The 17710-nt window shown below is 40.9% G+C and overlaps 1 long non-coding RNA gene across 4 annotated transcripts in view; it reads right to left on the reverse strand.

Moving 5' to 3' along the window:
• The window catches only part of LOC307213479, a 115251-nt gene that overhangs the window by 73865 nt on the left and 23676 nt on the right, over window positions 1-17710 (reverse strand). For 2 of the 4 annotated variants that reach the window (XR_013837528.1, XR_013837529.1), the window contains exon 2: window positions 1692-1888. This is a non-coding gene — a long non-coding RNA (uncharacterized lncRNA). Of the gene's footprint in view, window positions 1-1602; window positions 1889-17710 lie in introns of those variants that run through there. The other 2 variants (XR_013837530.1, XR_013837531.1) reach the window with 1 other exon arrangement.

Raw genomic sequence — 17710 nt, forward strand, 5'->3', positions numbered from 1 at the left:
GGACACTTGGAAGGTCTGAGCTACATTCCGGGATCACACCTAAAGCCAAAATCACATATAGTCAGAACACATTGGGTCCAATGGCAGGTGGTATTACCAAAGTCTTTCTTCTCCAGATATCTACTTCCTTTCCACCCCCTTTCCACCCCCTTTAAAAAAAATCTTTTGCCAACCGTGTAAAGCTGAATACACACAAGTTAAATATGTGTAAGTTGTGGGCTTACTGTACTCCAGGCAGGCCTGTGCAGGGGGGTGGGGCAGCCAAATACACTTGCCCCAGGTCTTGGTGGGCTAAGCCAGCTTGGGGGTCCTGCCAGGGACTGGCTTCTCCTTCTCCTTTTTTTTAGTTTATAATTTTTTTCTAGCAAGACTCCTACCATGCTTCAGAGAATCAAGAAGAAAATATCACATGTGGCAGCAGCCTATCAGGAGCTTGTTTTGTTGCCCAAGCAGTACTGAAAAATAGAGAGGAGAGGTGTAAAGCAGTTGGCAAATCCCAGTGTATGGTTGCTGAGCTGTGTTCAGGTTGGCCGAGTAGAGCAGCCTTAAGGGGGGATTGTGGATTTGTTGTTGTTCTTATTTTTACTATGTAGTTTGTGGTTTTTAAATTGTAGTGTACCACCCTGAGATCTGCGGATAAAGGATGCTATACAAATTTAGTAAATAATAGCAACAATTGCATGTGAAGACCCCCCCAAAACCACCCCCAAATGAAGACATAAAAGACACAGATTTTAGTTTAAGGGTTTTGGTGTTAAATTTTGTCCACAACTTTATTGATTACAGTATGTGAGTGGTTGCTTAGGCATTGGTTCCAGACTACCTGAACCTGTATGGTGACAGGAACAGGACTGACACTGGGCACCACCATATGTCAGTAAGGGAAAACAACTTGGGGGAGCAAGAAATAGCTTTGATATCACAGGTCACCCCAGATGCCCCCAGGGTTCAGACAAAAGCAAGGCGAGCCCCTGGATTCCTTTAACGGAATTCCCTAGCAGCAGCAATGGAGGGGCAGGCACAGCCAACCACGTCCCCTTCCCAAAACATCGAACCAAATGCCTAACCGCCAACCTTACAAAGTTGTGATGATTTGCTACACGGTAGGCAAAAACCAAGTGGCACCAGCCAATCAGCCAAATAGCAAAATTCCTACCCAGCCCCTACTCCAAAACAGACAACCCCTAGACAGGCATAGCAAGGCCATAAGAACAACCCTAAATATAGGGAGAGGAGGGCGGGTGATCCACTGCATGTTGCAAGAAAGTGAAACTCTCCAGTGACGTGCAGCAGCTTAAGTAGCCCCTCAGCAGCCAACCCAACTGACCAAATTTCTACCCCAGCAGCAGAGGGGCAACCAATGAGGTGTTGTGGCCATCCAAACGGTCCCACCCCACAACAGGGAGGCAGTTTCTGGTGATCTCACCACAACACGTGCCCTCCATGATGGAAGATCCGACTAATAAAGTTGTGGAAGTCCCAGTTATAAAGAGAATGACTGGAATTCATTGAACACATTTTATGAATGTGGTTTATACTTAATGACAAAAGGATACCCGGAACGGATTAAGTTTGTAAACCAAGGTACCACTGCATTGGTAATAATATTACAGTTGGATTTGCTTTATTTACTTGGCTTAACATTTCTACATGAATAGCACAGTTTATGTAAAAAATACCACAAAAAATACCAGGCTCCAGCATGCCTTTTTCCACAGTGCTTCCTGTTTCTCCTCAGGGTCTAGATGTGTAGGTAGAGGGTAACCTTCCTGCCCATTGTTCTGCACAAAGATGATAGTCAATGACTAGGCACAGTCCACGACCTAATACTTGGTTGTAATGGGTCTTATCTAGAAGAGGATTCCAGCAGATGGGCGACAAAGGACAACTAGGGAAACAAAAATAAATGCAGTTTAGAAAAAGAACATCCAGTGGTTTGGCAACCCATCAACTCCATTTTAAGCCCTTTAGCTTTGTGTTCATCACAGAGGCTGTAAAAGGTAGCATACAGTGAATAAAAAGAATTGCAGAAGAGTCAGCAAGAACGTTTTCAGATGGGACTTTTAAAGGTCACTAAAACATAAGGGTTTTAAAAGTCTTCTAGCAAGTCATGGAAACTAGAGCTTCAGTTTCTTGTGAACATTTCTGGCATTCCTGAAAAATGCCTCCCTTCTAAAATGCTCTTAAAAAATAAATAAATCCCCTCATTTTTAAAACTAAAAATAAATGGCAGTAAAATGTAATACAAGCTTATAATTGTTTGTGTTAATCCATAACATAAGTGAGATACAGAGGTTAAAAAACATACTGTACAGAGTAAATGCCATATGCTTTATACAAGGGAGGAGGGATACTGAAGAGAAATAGTGAACATTTGCCGTCATCTATTACCCATCTCCCAGCAAGTTATATGGTTGCACTTTGTTATTCCAATCCATAATAAACAATGACAATCTATCAATAAAGCTCTTACTCCCTTGCCAACCTTCTCTGTTTTTGATCCTGTCCGTCAGCTTCAGCATGTATCCCATATCCCATTCAACCATCTTCTTGTGTCAGAGATTCTTTCTGTTCCCACTTTTGGCAGACTGCCATCCTGACAGCCGTAAATACATAAGTAAGCATTTCTCTATTCACCCTGTTTACTTCATTTTCTGTGTTACCAAACAAAATGATTAATGGGGCCTGCTTTGTTACAACCTGTCATTTCCTTGGTGTTCACCAACACTAACTCCCAGAACAACTTAGTAAGCATACACCAAACGTGATATTTCCACTCCTGTTGTCCCACATCTCCAAGATTTGTCATCTGCTCTGGGATATATGTGAATCAATCCTTTGATATGTTTCTGTACACCTTTTCCTTGCCCTGACTTCCTCTCACTCTCACTTTTCTAACACTTCCGAATACGACAGCATCTGCATCAGTGTAAGCAGATGCCTTCATCTGTCCCGGCTGCAACAAAACATGTCTTTCCCATATAGGTAGGGTTGCCATATTTCAAACTGTGAAAATCTAGGCAGTTGTTGAGCTTCTTTTAGTTTTGCCCAAAGTTGTTGAGCTCTTTAGGGACGCGGGTGGCGCTGTGGGTTAAACCACAGAGCCTAGGACTTGCCGATCAGAAGGTCGACAGTTCGAATCCCCGCAATGGGGTGAGCTCCCGTTGCTTGGTCCCTGCTCCTGCCAACCTAGCAGCTCAAAAGCATGTCAGAGTGCAAGTAGATAAATAGATACCGCTCTAGCGGGAAGGTAAATGGCGTTTCCATGTGCTGCTCTGGTTCGCCAGAAGCGGCTTAGTCATGCTGGCCACATGACCTGGAAGCTGTACGCCAGCTCCCTTGGCCAATAAAGCGAGATGAGCGCCGCAACCCCAGAGTTGGTCACGACTGGACCTAATGGTCAGGGGTCCCTTTACCTTTACCTTTACCTTGTTGAGCTCTTTGCCACTTTTGAGCTACTTTTATGGAAAAACTGCAAAAACGGCACTGCCGACATGGGCTGTCTGGATTTTCCCAGACATTTTCCCAATTTCTGCCCAGACACTGCTCCCAGCTGCTGTATTCCAAATATGCCTGGGAAAATCTAGATGTATGTCCTATGTACAGGTCTCTACAGCCACAGCAGGCACCGTAACTCCACCGCCCAAAGATGCATGAAACATTGTTTCACAAAACAGACAGATGCCAACCACTCAGAAGTAAGTCTCATTGAATTCAGTTGGGTTTATTCCCAAGTCAGTATGATTAGGATTGCAGCCTTGTTATCCTGATTTCACAGTTAACTATAAACTTAATCCTGTCTTGGTTTCCTAAATCAGGTATCTGAGAAGGACAATTTAGCATCCTGTTGATGTTTTGCTCTTTGTTTTCTTGGATTGCATACATTCCTGCGGGCATATTAAACATTTACAGGCACTCTACTTCAATTAGCGTAACACAGTTAAGTCCTTTCTGCAATGCAACATTTTATTCCATAAATATTTATTTTTTTAAAAAAGGAAATGGTGGTGTTGGCATCTGCTGAAACATAACGCTCAAGTTAATTTATGCTTAGTTTGATCACACAGGGTTCCATATTGTTCAATGCTCTCTGAACTTCCCCATTTGAGCCACCCACCTTGAATGTGCAAGCTAGCACAAAGGCAACACCCAGGGGAAACAATTTAAAGGTGATTATTTGCACAACGTGTGAGTGTTTTTTTGAGGGGAGGAGAATCTACTCTCCTCTTATTGGTTATTTCTACCTACAAATTTAAACTAGAGATCACTACATGGACAGCTAATATTTCTTTTCCTGTTTTCATATTTGCTTTCTTCCCTCACTCTACGTAAGTGCAGATATTTAGAAAAGGAAAGCCCTTTCATCCATGTTTCCACCTCACGAACAGACATTTGGAAGCCTGCAAGGAGGAGGAGGGAAGTTTTAGGCAGTTTCTGCCTACTTCAAAGTTAACTGAGTTATTGAATTCTTGGCCTGGGGCCACCTTTGCAAAGCTGAGAAATGGTTGTGGGCACCATGCACAACACACACCACAATCTATTTTATTGGCTGCAATATAATGTTTCTTGAAAGTTTAATATCAGTGGTGAATGGTGAGGATAGGAGCCCTGTGGAAAACAGGGCAGCCCTCTGTGGGTGCATTTGTGCCCACAGATCCCAGGTTGGTGCCCCCTGCATTAACCATTAGGTTGCTATCATGGCACAACTATGGCAAAAGAAGCTTGACTGATGGGTCCCCCCCCCCAACCAGAACAATCAAAATCTTGAACTACATGTTTCAGGCATTTTCATAAATTTGCATGGGTGGGTGTATTTTCTCTAACAGTCAAAATGGAATTTTTAAATGCACAAATAAGGCTGCACTGTATTAATAAGGTAAACACTTCTCTGATTTAAGGATAGCTTTAAGGATAGTGTGTGTACAGGTTGTTGTATTTTTGAGGTAGTGCACAGCATTTGCCCAGCTATCCTGCTATCTGTTCTCCTTTGCCTCATTATGCGTTTCCTCATTAGTTTGTTCCTTGCCATTGTTGCTCAGCAATTCTTTACAGTAGGTGGTCATTGCTTTTATTTTATTTGTCCTTCTGCTTTGTTTCTCTTGGGAAAGGCTCCAGGTGTTCTGTCTATCATGTTCATCCTTGCTCTGATGGAACACCACATCCAGGACTGACAGCCTGGTTAAAGAGGAGCTCAAAATGAGGAGAATCTCCTTAATTGCCTGTATTTTGGCTTTCAGAAACAGCTTTCACACCTAAAGCTGGACTGGCTCACATCTGGGGCTGTCAGGTTTTTGGCTTGCAAATGAAGAAATCAGCTGCACCCGCTTCCCTCAGGGTTATCTGGGGGAAAGCTAAATTTGATGCATAAAGTGAAAACACACAGCCTAATTTCCATAGAGAATACAAACAACATATTTCCTTAATATGAACTCATATGAATTATTTTGAGTTATTGGTGCCCTCCCCCACCCTCCACTTTTAAAAACAAATAAACAAAAAAATCTGGAGGTGTGCCTAAGTGGAGGCCATTTTGGTCTGAGAATAATGTTGAAATCTCAGTTATTCTGTCCCTCAGTGAGTGTTTACTGAACATTATTCATTTATTTAAGGGTGCAAGTCTATGGTCCTTGGAAAGTTACCAGGATACAGGTCTATTACTATTACGATGATCAACATCACCATCCTCATAATAACCATAATACCAGCAACGTAGATCTACTAGAGCACAGCTGTGCAACAGAATCTCCTTTCCCTCTCCTCTCATGCCCCCTGCACCCTACTATGGGTTCCTCGACCCCCTGGAGCAGATTTGGGGAGGGTGCCTGGGTAAAGAAGAGGGAGGGAAAATTTCATGATGCAAGCAGGCATTCTTGCACTAGTGGATCTACTTTGTGGGGTCCCACCTATTGTTGTTGTTATTTATTATTACAGTGGTACCTCGGGTTACATACGCTTCAGGTTACATATGCTTCAGGTTACAGACTCCGCTAACCCAGAAATAATACCTCGGGTTAAGAACTTTGCTTCAGGATGAGAACAGAAATCGTGCTCCGACGGCGTGGTGGAAGCGGGAGGCCCCGTTTGCTAAAGTGGTTCTTCAGTTTAAGAACAGTTTCAGGTTAAGAACGGACCTCTGGAACGAATTAAGTATTTAACCCAAGGTACCACTGTGCTATAATAGGTTTCTAAGCTACTGCAGCGGTCTTCCCTTGACTGGCAGGGGAAACCTCTGCCACTATAGGTGCTTCACCAACAGTGTCCCATGGGTGGTAAGGGCAAAAGTGTAAGGGTATTCTGGGGGCATGTCAGAGATGGACTGAGAGGGACCTTTTGATCCACCCATTCCAAAGCTCCCTAATTTCCCAGAAATGCACATCCAGTGCAATGGAGAAAACTCTGCCGGATTTTGAGCTGGCATAGTTATTTCTGCTATAATTTGAAAAGAAACAAATGGGTAATTTAAAAAGGTGGCAAGAGGTTGAAAGCTGCCCCTCCATCTTCCACCCTGGTTGGTGAGAGCCCAGCAGGGCTTAGGAAAGAGTGGTCCTACTGCCACCAACTCTTTCTCTGTCTCATACGCCCCTCCCTAGGATTGCTCTGTTAAAACCTTTTAGAAACATGACTCTGCTCCAAAGGTCAAGATGGCTTATAAAGGGGTGTGTGAATCAATACAACAATTAAAATCACATTACAATAAAACAACCATTGAACCAAATAGAACCTTTTGGACTTACAAGCCCAAATCAGTCCTATCTCAATACTTGCTGACACTCTTAAATAAGGTTGATGAAGTACGTAATCTCTTCGATGGTTCTTTCACAAGAGGTTTTGTCCTTCTATACGCCTAATAATGCAAACTTCAGTCATGTTTTCCAGTGGTTTACCTGGAATAGACACTGAGCTAGCTGTTGCCATTGGGGTTATACTTACTCGTTCCCTGTAGGGAGTGGCAATGGAACTCTGCATGCAGCAGCTGTTCTGTTAAGTTGTGATCGTGAAAGGCAAAAGGGATCATAAATGTTTGACTAAAAGGAGCAAACCTCTGGTTGAGTGCATGGCATTTGGGACCTCCTTTTCTGCACACTGAATAATTAGTTTCGGTGCTAGGAGAGACTGTTTCTAGCTGTCAAGGGAGCAAAGTCTGGCTATCATATATTGTAAGTTTTCACAATTTATAAGGAAGTCATGGAAAGATTTGTTAGAAGTTCTGCTTTGAGGCATGATTTCCCTCTCCCATATATGGCTATCTCCAAGCTCAGTGCTAATGCCTTCCAGTGCAATCCTAGCCATGCCCACTCAGAAGTCAGTCTTATTGAATTCCATTCTCCCAGGTAAATAGGGTTACTAGCCACAATGGCCATGCTCTGCGTCCAATATCAAAGACACCATGCCTCTGAATACATGTTGTGGGGAATTTTGGTTGGGCAGAGTGCTGTTGTCCAACTTGCAAGCTTCCCACAGGCATCTGGTTGGCCACTGTGACAACAAGATGCTGAACTAGATGGGCTGTCAGTTTGATCCAGCAGGCTTATCTTATGCTATTAGACATGGGTAGCAAACTAAGGCCCAGGGGCCAGATCTGGCCCAATTGCCTTCTGAATCCGGCCCGCAGATGGTCCGGGAATCAGCGTGTTTTTACATGAGTAGAATGTGTGCTTTTATTTAAAATGCATCTCTGGGTTATTTGTGGGGTCTGCCTGGTGTTTTTACATGAGTAGAGTGTGTGCTTTTATTTAAAATGCATCTCTGGGTTATTTGTGGGGCATAGAAATTCATTCATATTTTTTTTCCAAAATATAGTCCGGTCCCCCACAAGGTCTGAGGGACAGTGGACCGGCGTCCTGCTGAAAAAGTTTGCTGACCCCTGCTATTAGAGTTAAGATTGCTACATTAAGCAATTCCATACCTGTAGCAAAGAATGAGAGTCTTCCACTTTTCTTTAATTACACATGAAGAGTCAGGTTGGAGCTGAAGCACTACTTCACCTAGCTTCATGGTTAATGCTAGGCCAGGCATGGCCAAACTTGGCCCTCCAGATGTTTTGGGACTACAATTCCCATCATCCCTGACCACTGCTCCTGTTAGCTAGCGATGATGGGAGTTGTAGTCCCAAAACAGCTGGAGGGCCAAGTTTGGCCATGCCTGTGCTAGACCTTTGCATGTTATATCTGCTTTCTACTTAGCAAACAACTGCAGCACGTGGAATATCTTCCCTGCAGCATAATAAACATCCAGCTAGTTTTTGAGTAGCAGATGTCAAACTACATCTCACACACATGCTTCTTGGGCTATCTTTAGCTGTCACTGGTGAAGCCAATAAGCTATATATTTGGATTCCACTTTCACCTGAAAAACAGACTATTCAAAAGTGGCTTATCCGTATCTTTATTCTTATAACTTGCCAGATGGAACAAAAAATGAAACACTGAAATAGTACCTGTCTCTCCCTTCAATCCTGTTCACTTTCTCTCCCCCCCCCCCCAATTTGTTTTATAACGGGAAGCCTTGCAGAGAGGAAGCCTGATAAATAGAGCCAAGGGAATGATGGCTGTTTTGCTACTATGCTTCAGTTATAGCCTTCTAAATCATAAAATGTTATCAGCAAAACTAAATTTAGACATGTTGATAGCTGAAACCATACAGCAATATGGCACATCCATTGCCTGCTATGCTTTGAGGACCCCCCAAAACTCCCTCCTATACCATTAATATAAACTGGTTAAATCACTTTAATACTCCAGGAGTCTCGCCCACCCCAACTCTTTGCCCACTGACCACCTTTTTCTATTCTCTACCCTCCGCCTTCAATTGTCACAATGGTAAAACTAGGAGGATGAAAAACAAATCAGATAGACTGTCAACTTCCAGGGATATTCTATACATAAATCAAGTTCAATAATCTTCTCACCTGAATATTTCATCTTCAGTAAAACAACAACAACAACCTGTCTTGTGGTGTTAAACAGGGCTGGTCTGGAGCAGTTTGGGTTTTTGTCAAAAGGTTTCAGAAGAGCAATAAGAGTCCATAAGCACTACAGTACAGCTGCATGTTTTTTTTTAAGCACCTTAAGACAAACAGCTTTAAAAGATTCCCTCCTCAGTACCTTGCCAGATGTGAAATTGTAAGTGTGTTGTACGCAAGGGAAAATACAAGGTCTTGTATGAACCTTCAGGATTAGGAAATTATAATGTGGGAGGAGAAGAAAAGCTAAATAAAGGCAGCAACCATGCACTTAGTAATATCAATATAAAAAATATGCAGGACAATCCTATGCATGTGTCTTTGGATGCAAGACTAAGAGTTTGATGGGGATTACTCTCAGGTAAGTATCCAGAGTATTACAGCCTGTAATACTCAATCTCAAACAGTTGGAATACTGGAAAAATACAGCCAGTAACTAAGATTCCTTCTCAATAGTCTGAGAATATATAAAGCAATTTATTTTAAAAAATTAAAAAAATAAAATACCAACAACATGCAAAGTTTACATTTGACTACCTAGGATTTTTGACAGCATATATTTCATGCCCAAAGTAACCAAGGCCAATACCTCAGTATCCTCTCCACTAACCACTAAGAGCCTGTTTTACTTGACTATCTAAGGATGGCCTGGACTGATGTTAAGAATGTCTCAATCTGAAGCTCATAAAAGCTCATAAGAGTTCAGCCAGGGTAATCACATCCTGAATTTTCCAGTCTCCCTCAGTTTAAGAATGCTATGCTTATAAGCAATGGCAAATCATTAAGTGAAGATCCCTCATTTATTTGATGATGGTACAGTCCCCATCTGGTGGTTTTTCTTATGCTGGGAAAAGCTATTAGATTTAGTAAATTGCAGAGTGAGCCAGTACATCTAGGTTCATTCCTGTCCCTATGTTTATAAGGACAGCCTTAATTGCTTCCTGCTTTAAAATGCTGAGAATAATACCCACCTTCTCTTGGAAAGTTCACAGAGGTATGCTATGTCCGTATAAGCTCATTCATTCTTGGGTACAGACGGTGGATGTGAAGGTGGAAAGAAGCCCTGAGTTCAAAGTAAAGATTCAGGAGAAATTCAGTTTGGTTTGCATTTTAATGAGAACCTATCTAATTCACACTTCCTGAAACAATTTGCTAAGGGAAATGCAGCTGTCCTTTGAAATGCACACTTCCCTGAATTTTGCCATGCAGTTCTCTATCCTTAAACTATATTAAAACATGTGCATTGGGGGAAAGTGTGCATAAAGATGCATATTTTAGTGAAAATGTATTAAATGTATTAAGGAAACTTGTAAAAGAAACATATTATGAGAAATAAGCACTAAAATGCTGACAAATTTTCATAAGGACTTTTTAAAAAATGCAACCTAATGTAGAGACCCTAATTGTCACATTGTTCACATTCAAAGGCCAGCCTGCTAGGGTAACTTAACTGTCCTTGAACTCCAGTTTCTTTTCTGTGAAGTGGGACTGCCAACTTCTAGTTTGGCCATCTAACTCAGAATCCTGAAGAACACAAATGTTTTTCGGACTTATAGGCCACAATTCTGTACTCCAATATCAAAACAACATGATCAATGGTCCCAACAACACAGCATTCTTCTAGAATGTGTCATCAGTCTATGGAAGAAGAGCTTCCATCCTAGGATTTGTGTTTCCCAGCCAAATGGCCTTGTACTAATACTTGTTCAAGTACTAATATCACATCATTTAACATTTGTTCAGCAGTGTCAAGTGGTCAAAGCACTGCTCATACTCATTATCTTGCAATTCTTGCATCAATCATAGAATTGTAGAGTTGGAAGGGACCATGAGGGTCATCTAAGTCCAACCCCCTTCAATACAGGAATCTTTTGCCCAACGTGGGGCTTGAATCCACAACCTCATTTGGTGATTAACAGGGGTGCCCATTGGCTTTGTGTGTACCCCAAACAACAAGAAAAATGGGGGTGATTCAGGTCATGTCCTCGCAAAACACATTAACAAGGTGTCTTGAGGCCGATAAGCCCCCACTCTAAATTCCTGAGTTGTTGTTTTTCCCCAAAAAGTTTAATGCACAATTTTTTATTTTTTTATGAGAAAAGAAACCATTCTGATTTTAAGAAATCCCCAAAACTCAAGAAGTGGGGGGTGAGGGGAGGATTTTTCATTTTGATGGTCATGTCTGCTTTTAACCACAACAAAATATTTTATGAGGCCACTCCAATCCCAATGATTTGCAGGAGGAATCTTGAAGTAAATAAGCAGGGTTGTTCCTCATCATTCTTTCCAGAGTTTTGGCTGTGACAGCAAGGCATAAGCAGTGGTGTTAGGCTATTGGAGTAACCTGCTTCTTCTCTACGTGTTTTTTGTCCCAAGCAACAATTAAAAATCTTAGATTTCTCTCTTTTTTTGTTCCTAGAATAAAATGTTGCCTGTTACATTAAGACACATATAGACTATCAAGCTGAAATAATAATAATAATAATAATAATAATAATAATAATAATAATAATTAATAATAATAATAATAATAATAATAATAATAATAATAATAATAATAAATAATAATAATAATAATAATAATAATAATAATAATAATAATAATAATAATTACTACTACTATTACTACTACTATTATTATTATTATTTCAAGGAGGGAAAGAGCACACAATAAAAATTTAGGGCAAAAAATGACAACAGCAAAGGGAAAAATAGTTTACTGTTGTCCCTGGAGACAGTCAATTACAGTTTATAAGCCACAAAACTGAGATAAGGAACTGAAAGTCACTGATGTATCAGAACCAGTAAGAAAATATGACACCATGCATCAAAATAATGCAATCCATATGAAGCCTTGATTACTCTCTGCAGCCATCCTGTTTGATAAAGCGGTGGGTAAACAGTGCACTGCCAGCTATTAAAATGCCTTCCCATGTTTACTTGCTGAGCTGCGTGGATGGAGCTGAGAAAAAGAGAAAGAAGAAGGCGCTTTGTGCTCTGCTTTTGATGTAAATTTGAAAGCACTTTCTGTAGAAATAATGCCTTCAGAATTCACTCAAAGTTCACTTTTCCCAGAGAAGCCAGATTTACAATCTTTTCTCCTTTGCATCATTACAGAAGTGATGTGTTCATTCATCTGAGCTTAAACCACAAGCTCTGTACTCTGACAATATTTGTCTTCACTGATACATTTTCCATGCTCTGAACAAGCAGCCACTTTGAAGTCCACCTCTTCCCACAAGCCCCTGTCAGCAAACATATCTTTCACCAGCCTGCAGTAAGGCATATTTTTTTAATTATCCACCCTGAAACCACCAGCAAAGCGTATAACCTTCAAGGAATTGATTGATCCAGTGGATCGCTGTTTCCCCACTGCGCATATAACATGTAGACAAAACAGCAAAATCCCCACAGATATCAAGTTTTAAAATGCAATCGAAACAGACAGAAACACAGAAATGTCAACATTCACTCTTCCTGACTTTATCAGTTATGCAGCTCTGTATATGTATGTTCATCATTCTCCTTTAATGGCTTTGACTGGCCCGACATCCTTTGCCCTCTTAGACTGACTGACTTCAGGAATGCCAAACTCGGTATCTTTTAGAGTATCTATTAAGTAATGTGGATGTTGTGTAAATCATACTTAATACAGGATTTTAGAGGGAGTGGAACGGGCAATACTAAAGAGTGGTAGTAATGAAGAATTATCTTTTTTGGAAAAGACACAATCCAGTTCTTCATATGCATGCACATAACACCTTTAAAGAATAGGTTATGTCGCATTTGAGAAGCCTGGGGGCCATATGAAGCCCTCAGCTTCATTTTATGTATCTCCAACAGCTTCTAACATGACCCAGAAGCTGTACGCCGGCTCCCTCGGCCAATAAAACAAGATGAGCACCACAACCTCAGAGTCGGCCACGACTGGACCTAATGGTCAGGGGTCCCTTTACCTTTACCTTTAGCCGCTCCTAAAGCTGCTTCATTCTGCCATACCATCAAAATTCATAAAATCATAGAATTGTATAATTGGAAGGGACACCAAGGGCCATCTAGTGCAATGGCCTGTAATTCAGGGATCTTGTACCTAACCCTGAGATTAAGACCCTCATGCTCTACTGACTGAGCTACCCCTTCTTTCCCATTAGTTTTCTCTTTATTTTTCCATTGCTTTCCAAAGTGCTCCCCTCTTCATGTAGTTTCAGAAAAATTGGAAGATAAATAAATTTGAGATAAATAAATTGATGGTGTGTTTTAATAACTTTCTCCTGGTTGTGTGGCAGGGCTAGGGGAGTGTTTGCTGCAGTTGTTTAAGAACAAGCTGGTAGCACAGTAAAGTCTGAAAGGAATTGCTTAAACTTGCTTTCCAGAACAGTATTGGTGTGTTATACTATTTTTTATTTTTAAATCTCTCTATGGTTTTCTGAGAGTAAACAAATCAAACTCAGTGGGCCGTACTTTTGAGTAGACCAGCATAGTATTGGGAATCCTCATCTGAGGAGCCATGGTAAGAACTGAAGCAGAGCAGTATTTATTCCAGATTGGTTAATACAGAACACTTAACAATGTGGGAGGAGAAAATTAGAATGCTTAGTAGACTGGGTGCATAGCCTTTACCCTCTCAAGGGGTAAATAGAATGGAGTGGCTGGAAAAGGAGAACAACGAAACAAACTACATTTCCTTGTCTCTGTACATCACTTCCTAGTTTGCGCTGATAAACTATTTTAAAATGTTCCCAGGGCAGAAGAGAGAGCTGTTTCAAAGGTGAAATTAAATAATTTCATGTACCTGAGACACCTTCCCTCTACCCTCCAAAAAGGTAGACACCACCATGCCACCCTCCCAAATAGAGGAAACTTCCTAAAAGCCACACACATATAGAGACACACACACACACCCCATGCCTAATGAGGACTGAGCATGCTCAGTGTCACTGGCTACTAAATGTTGGATGAGTGGGCTAAGGAAAACCAGATTAGGTGGATGGTAAAGAGTGGCTTGAACACTGCAGAAGCACCCCACGTTGCAACATCTTGTTGCAGGGATTTAATATTTTCTCAAAATCCTCGAAGTTAGAATTCTGCACCTCTTACAAAGTCCTATTAGTGCTTAGTTCACTGGCCTTTGGCTTGTCAGACCATCAATGCCACCAGAGCATTGATGCAGAAGGGCACATTGATGCACAAGGGCAGCTCGGCACTTTCTATGATAAAAGTGAAAAACAACTAGGGAGAATTTGGGCTAATGTGGAGGAGAGAAGAGAGCTAGAATCTCAGGGGTGTTGGAAGACATTGACAACTTGTAACTATGAACATGCTACTGAACAAAAACCAATGAACCCAAAACAGATACTTCCTTCTTTGGAATAAGAAAACACACACACATTGAATTGACAGATTATTAATTCATCAGATCCCAGAAGTTGTATCTTCAGCAACATTTGGGCCATTTCACAAATGGGATCAATATCACAAATAATCTATCATTATGCCCTCCAAACTGTTCTAACAACGATGCTTATTACTGGTAGACTGACTGTGGAGGTGGGGAACCTTAATATGGACACTTTTCTGCCAATGCCAGAAGCCTAGATTAGCCTAGTAGTTTCATTAGTGAATAGTCAATAGAGTGTTATGTTCATTATATGTTGAATATTGACATTTTTTTATATAAAAAGTTTGTTTCCCCCTTGAGTCCAGCATTAATATTTATCTAGAGGGGAATATTTATTTATTTCACCCCCTCCCGACTCTTCCTCCTTGCTCTTCTCTTTTAACGCTCATGAGCAGAAGAAAAAGCACAACCCAACATATACCACACACATTCCTCACCCTGAGTCATATTGTTAGTTCCACAACACTTCAGTTGAATGGGCCCCCTCTTCAAATGGGTCGAAATGTTGACCAGTGTTACCTGCACCAAAAAGGCAAACAATTCACTTCCAAATGCAACAAAACAAGCTCAGGAACCCAGAGTGAATAAACAAGACAAGACAAATTTTTCCATCTGCAGGTAGTTTTGTAAAGGAGCTTCTTTGAGCGATGAATTATGCTAAGCCCATCTCACAACCATGAAAGTAAGTTTGAGGGAGGGAGGTGGTTTTCCGTTTCCTCTCCTGACCCACACGTATTTACCACTAATGAGAACCCAAACCAGTTTAACAAACTTGCTCTCTAAGCCCCACATGGACTTCCATGCTATTTGAAATTATCTCTTCCTTCTTTCCCTCTTTTTTTAAAAAAGGTGTTCCTGTTTATTATGCATGCGGCTGTACCACAAATATTGTGCCAAGATCCTGACTGATCTATTTTTGCTATGTGGGAAAGAGTATAGTGAATCTGTCAATGCTATGTACAGCTAGTAATAATTCCAATAATTATGGAAATAGTGGGGTGTAAACATGGCTGACACAGACTTCCAGCTCTCCCAATTTGACCAAGAATGAGTTTGTTCTTTCTCAACATTTTCTCTCAGTCCTCAGGCTTTTTTTCTAGACTTTTTCCCCCTTGCAAACTTTCACACCTCCTTTCTCCTTTTTCTTTTTGCATGGATGCTGCCATTTTTGCTACACAAGGATCAGCATTCACCCTTGAATTTTGGGACTGAATAGACTGATGTTTGTTTGTTTGTTTGTTTGTTTGTTTGTTAAAAGGCTGGAAGCACACAGGCTGGAAGCACACAGGGCTGGAAGCACACAGACAACATTGAATTGGATCTCAAACAATCCAAACAGTCTCTCAGTTTTGACCGTGCTTTGACAAGGTTAGATTTTTCTTCACTTGAACCCCACTTATACTCAGTTTTGGTTTCTCTCCATTTCTCTTTTTTCTAATTTTAAATTCAATGCTCCACACTCCCACTTTAGTTTGTGGGTTGCAGCTTTCAAGCCTTCATGAAAATTCATTAGCACTTTAGTGCAAATTTATCCTAAGATACACATCAGGGGAAACTGCTTTGCAAAAATATGTGTTTTATGTTATTTTAACTAATATATGCATTTCTATGCACATTTTACATTCATATATGCATTTTTGTGTGCTGGAGAAATGCACTGCAAAATTCAGATAAATGTGAATTTCTGAAGGATGACTCTGATTGGTTCATAGGAGCCAATTCCTAGGGCCTGAGAGGCCTTTGGCCCCCAGTAAAATATTTGAGCGGGCTGGAGTTCCCGAAGTTGATGGGCATTGCCATTCAAATGGAGTCCATGCACCGTGTCATGTGTTTATGTGGCACAGGGCTTACTTGCTTCTCCCCATATTTTACCCCTGGATTGGTTTGCATATTGTTTCGGAATCTGCAATGCATGAAAGTTTGCATTTGAATGCAAACTGAATTGAATTCCTCCTCCATCCCTAGGCTCTACTGTAACCAGTAGCATTCGACTGAAGGTTGAAAAAGAACCAGCATGCACATGTCATGGATTGGCTGAGTTGTATTTTGTTTCCTTGAATAAAGAGTTTACTTCACTGACATTGGAGCTTTGCTTCCTTTCTTGCTAACCTGCATCTGACTCCAGCCCTGACAGCAGATAACTATATATGTGTAGCAAAATGTCTGGCACACCCAGCTGTATGTGTACAGCTTTTATTCTAAAATTTCAACTACCTGTACACATGCATAGGAGTAGGAGACATTAGATGTAGTATCACTCTCTGCTCTACATGTGGTGAAAGGTTGTGTGAAATTGTTCCTATGAACAGACAACTGACTTCGCTGAAAAGTTTTGCATCTGAAATTATTTGAGGAGCCCCTGATATCCCATAGCCAGACTGCTTACGTTTGATGAAACCAGCCACCAAATTCTACATGCCCAATTTTTCCACGGCTGAGTTTAGAGACAGGGAAGTAAACTGGCCACATTTCTTATCAAATTTTGCCAACAATTAACATAACCAAGCTGGTGACTGGAAATGGTTTTGACAGGGGCCTCTACGCCACACCAGGCAGGCAAAGTTCCCCTGGTTATCTTTAAAGGTTTCCACTACTATATGAAAATCTCATTATAAACTGTTAGAAATTGTGGAACAGACCTCCCTCAGGTGACTGAAAATGTCTTTCTCTATGGCAGCTGAATAGAACATTAGAACCAGAACTTTAAAACACAAAAATTGAAGAGCTGGCTATCACTTTAGCATGCTGATATTAGTATGTCTTTACTATTGTTTTCTAATTTGAATTTTTATCCCAGTTTTTCCCTGAAAGCTTGGGTTAACATTTAGAAAAATGTTAAAGGGGAGGATCAGACACTTATAGGCACACTAGATAAGCTTAATACGCATGAAACCATTTGCTTACAACTGTTCACTCTCATTTCCAATAGTTGTGGGTCAGTTTCCAATAGTTGTGGATCAGGCCTGCTGCACAGAGAAAATTGGCTTACCATGCCAACCACTGTCAATGGACCTACACATACTCACTTTTGACTGACAACACTAGTCTTCAGACCACAGTAAAAGATTCCACTGAATATTTCAGCTTCTGATGATACAGAAACCTTAAACATCTTGCAAGATGCTACATGACACTGTGTTATATAATATCACTTGCCCAGATAATATGCAACATCTTAAATTTAACGTGGCCCACATATGGCTCATTAATTTGCACATAAAGCAAATCAGCAATGGTTGCTCCTAATTATTTGCCAAATGAATTGTGCAGGAAGGATTTCAGTGTTGTCAGCAGTTTTGAATGCAGAGAAAGCTCAGGACTAAAAATAGGAAGTTTCCAAAGATACAGGA

The sequence above is a fragment of the Podarcis cretensis genome (genome assembly GCF_951804945.1).
Source record: "Podarcis cretensis genome assembly, chromosome: 3".
Classification (NCBI taxonomy): Eukaryota; Metazoa; Chordata; class Lepidosauria; order Squamata; family Lacertidae; genus Podarcis; species Podarcis cretensis.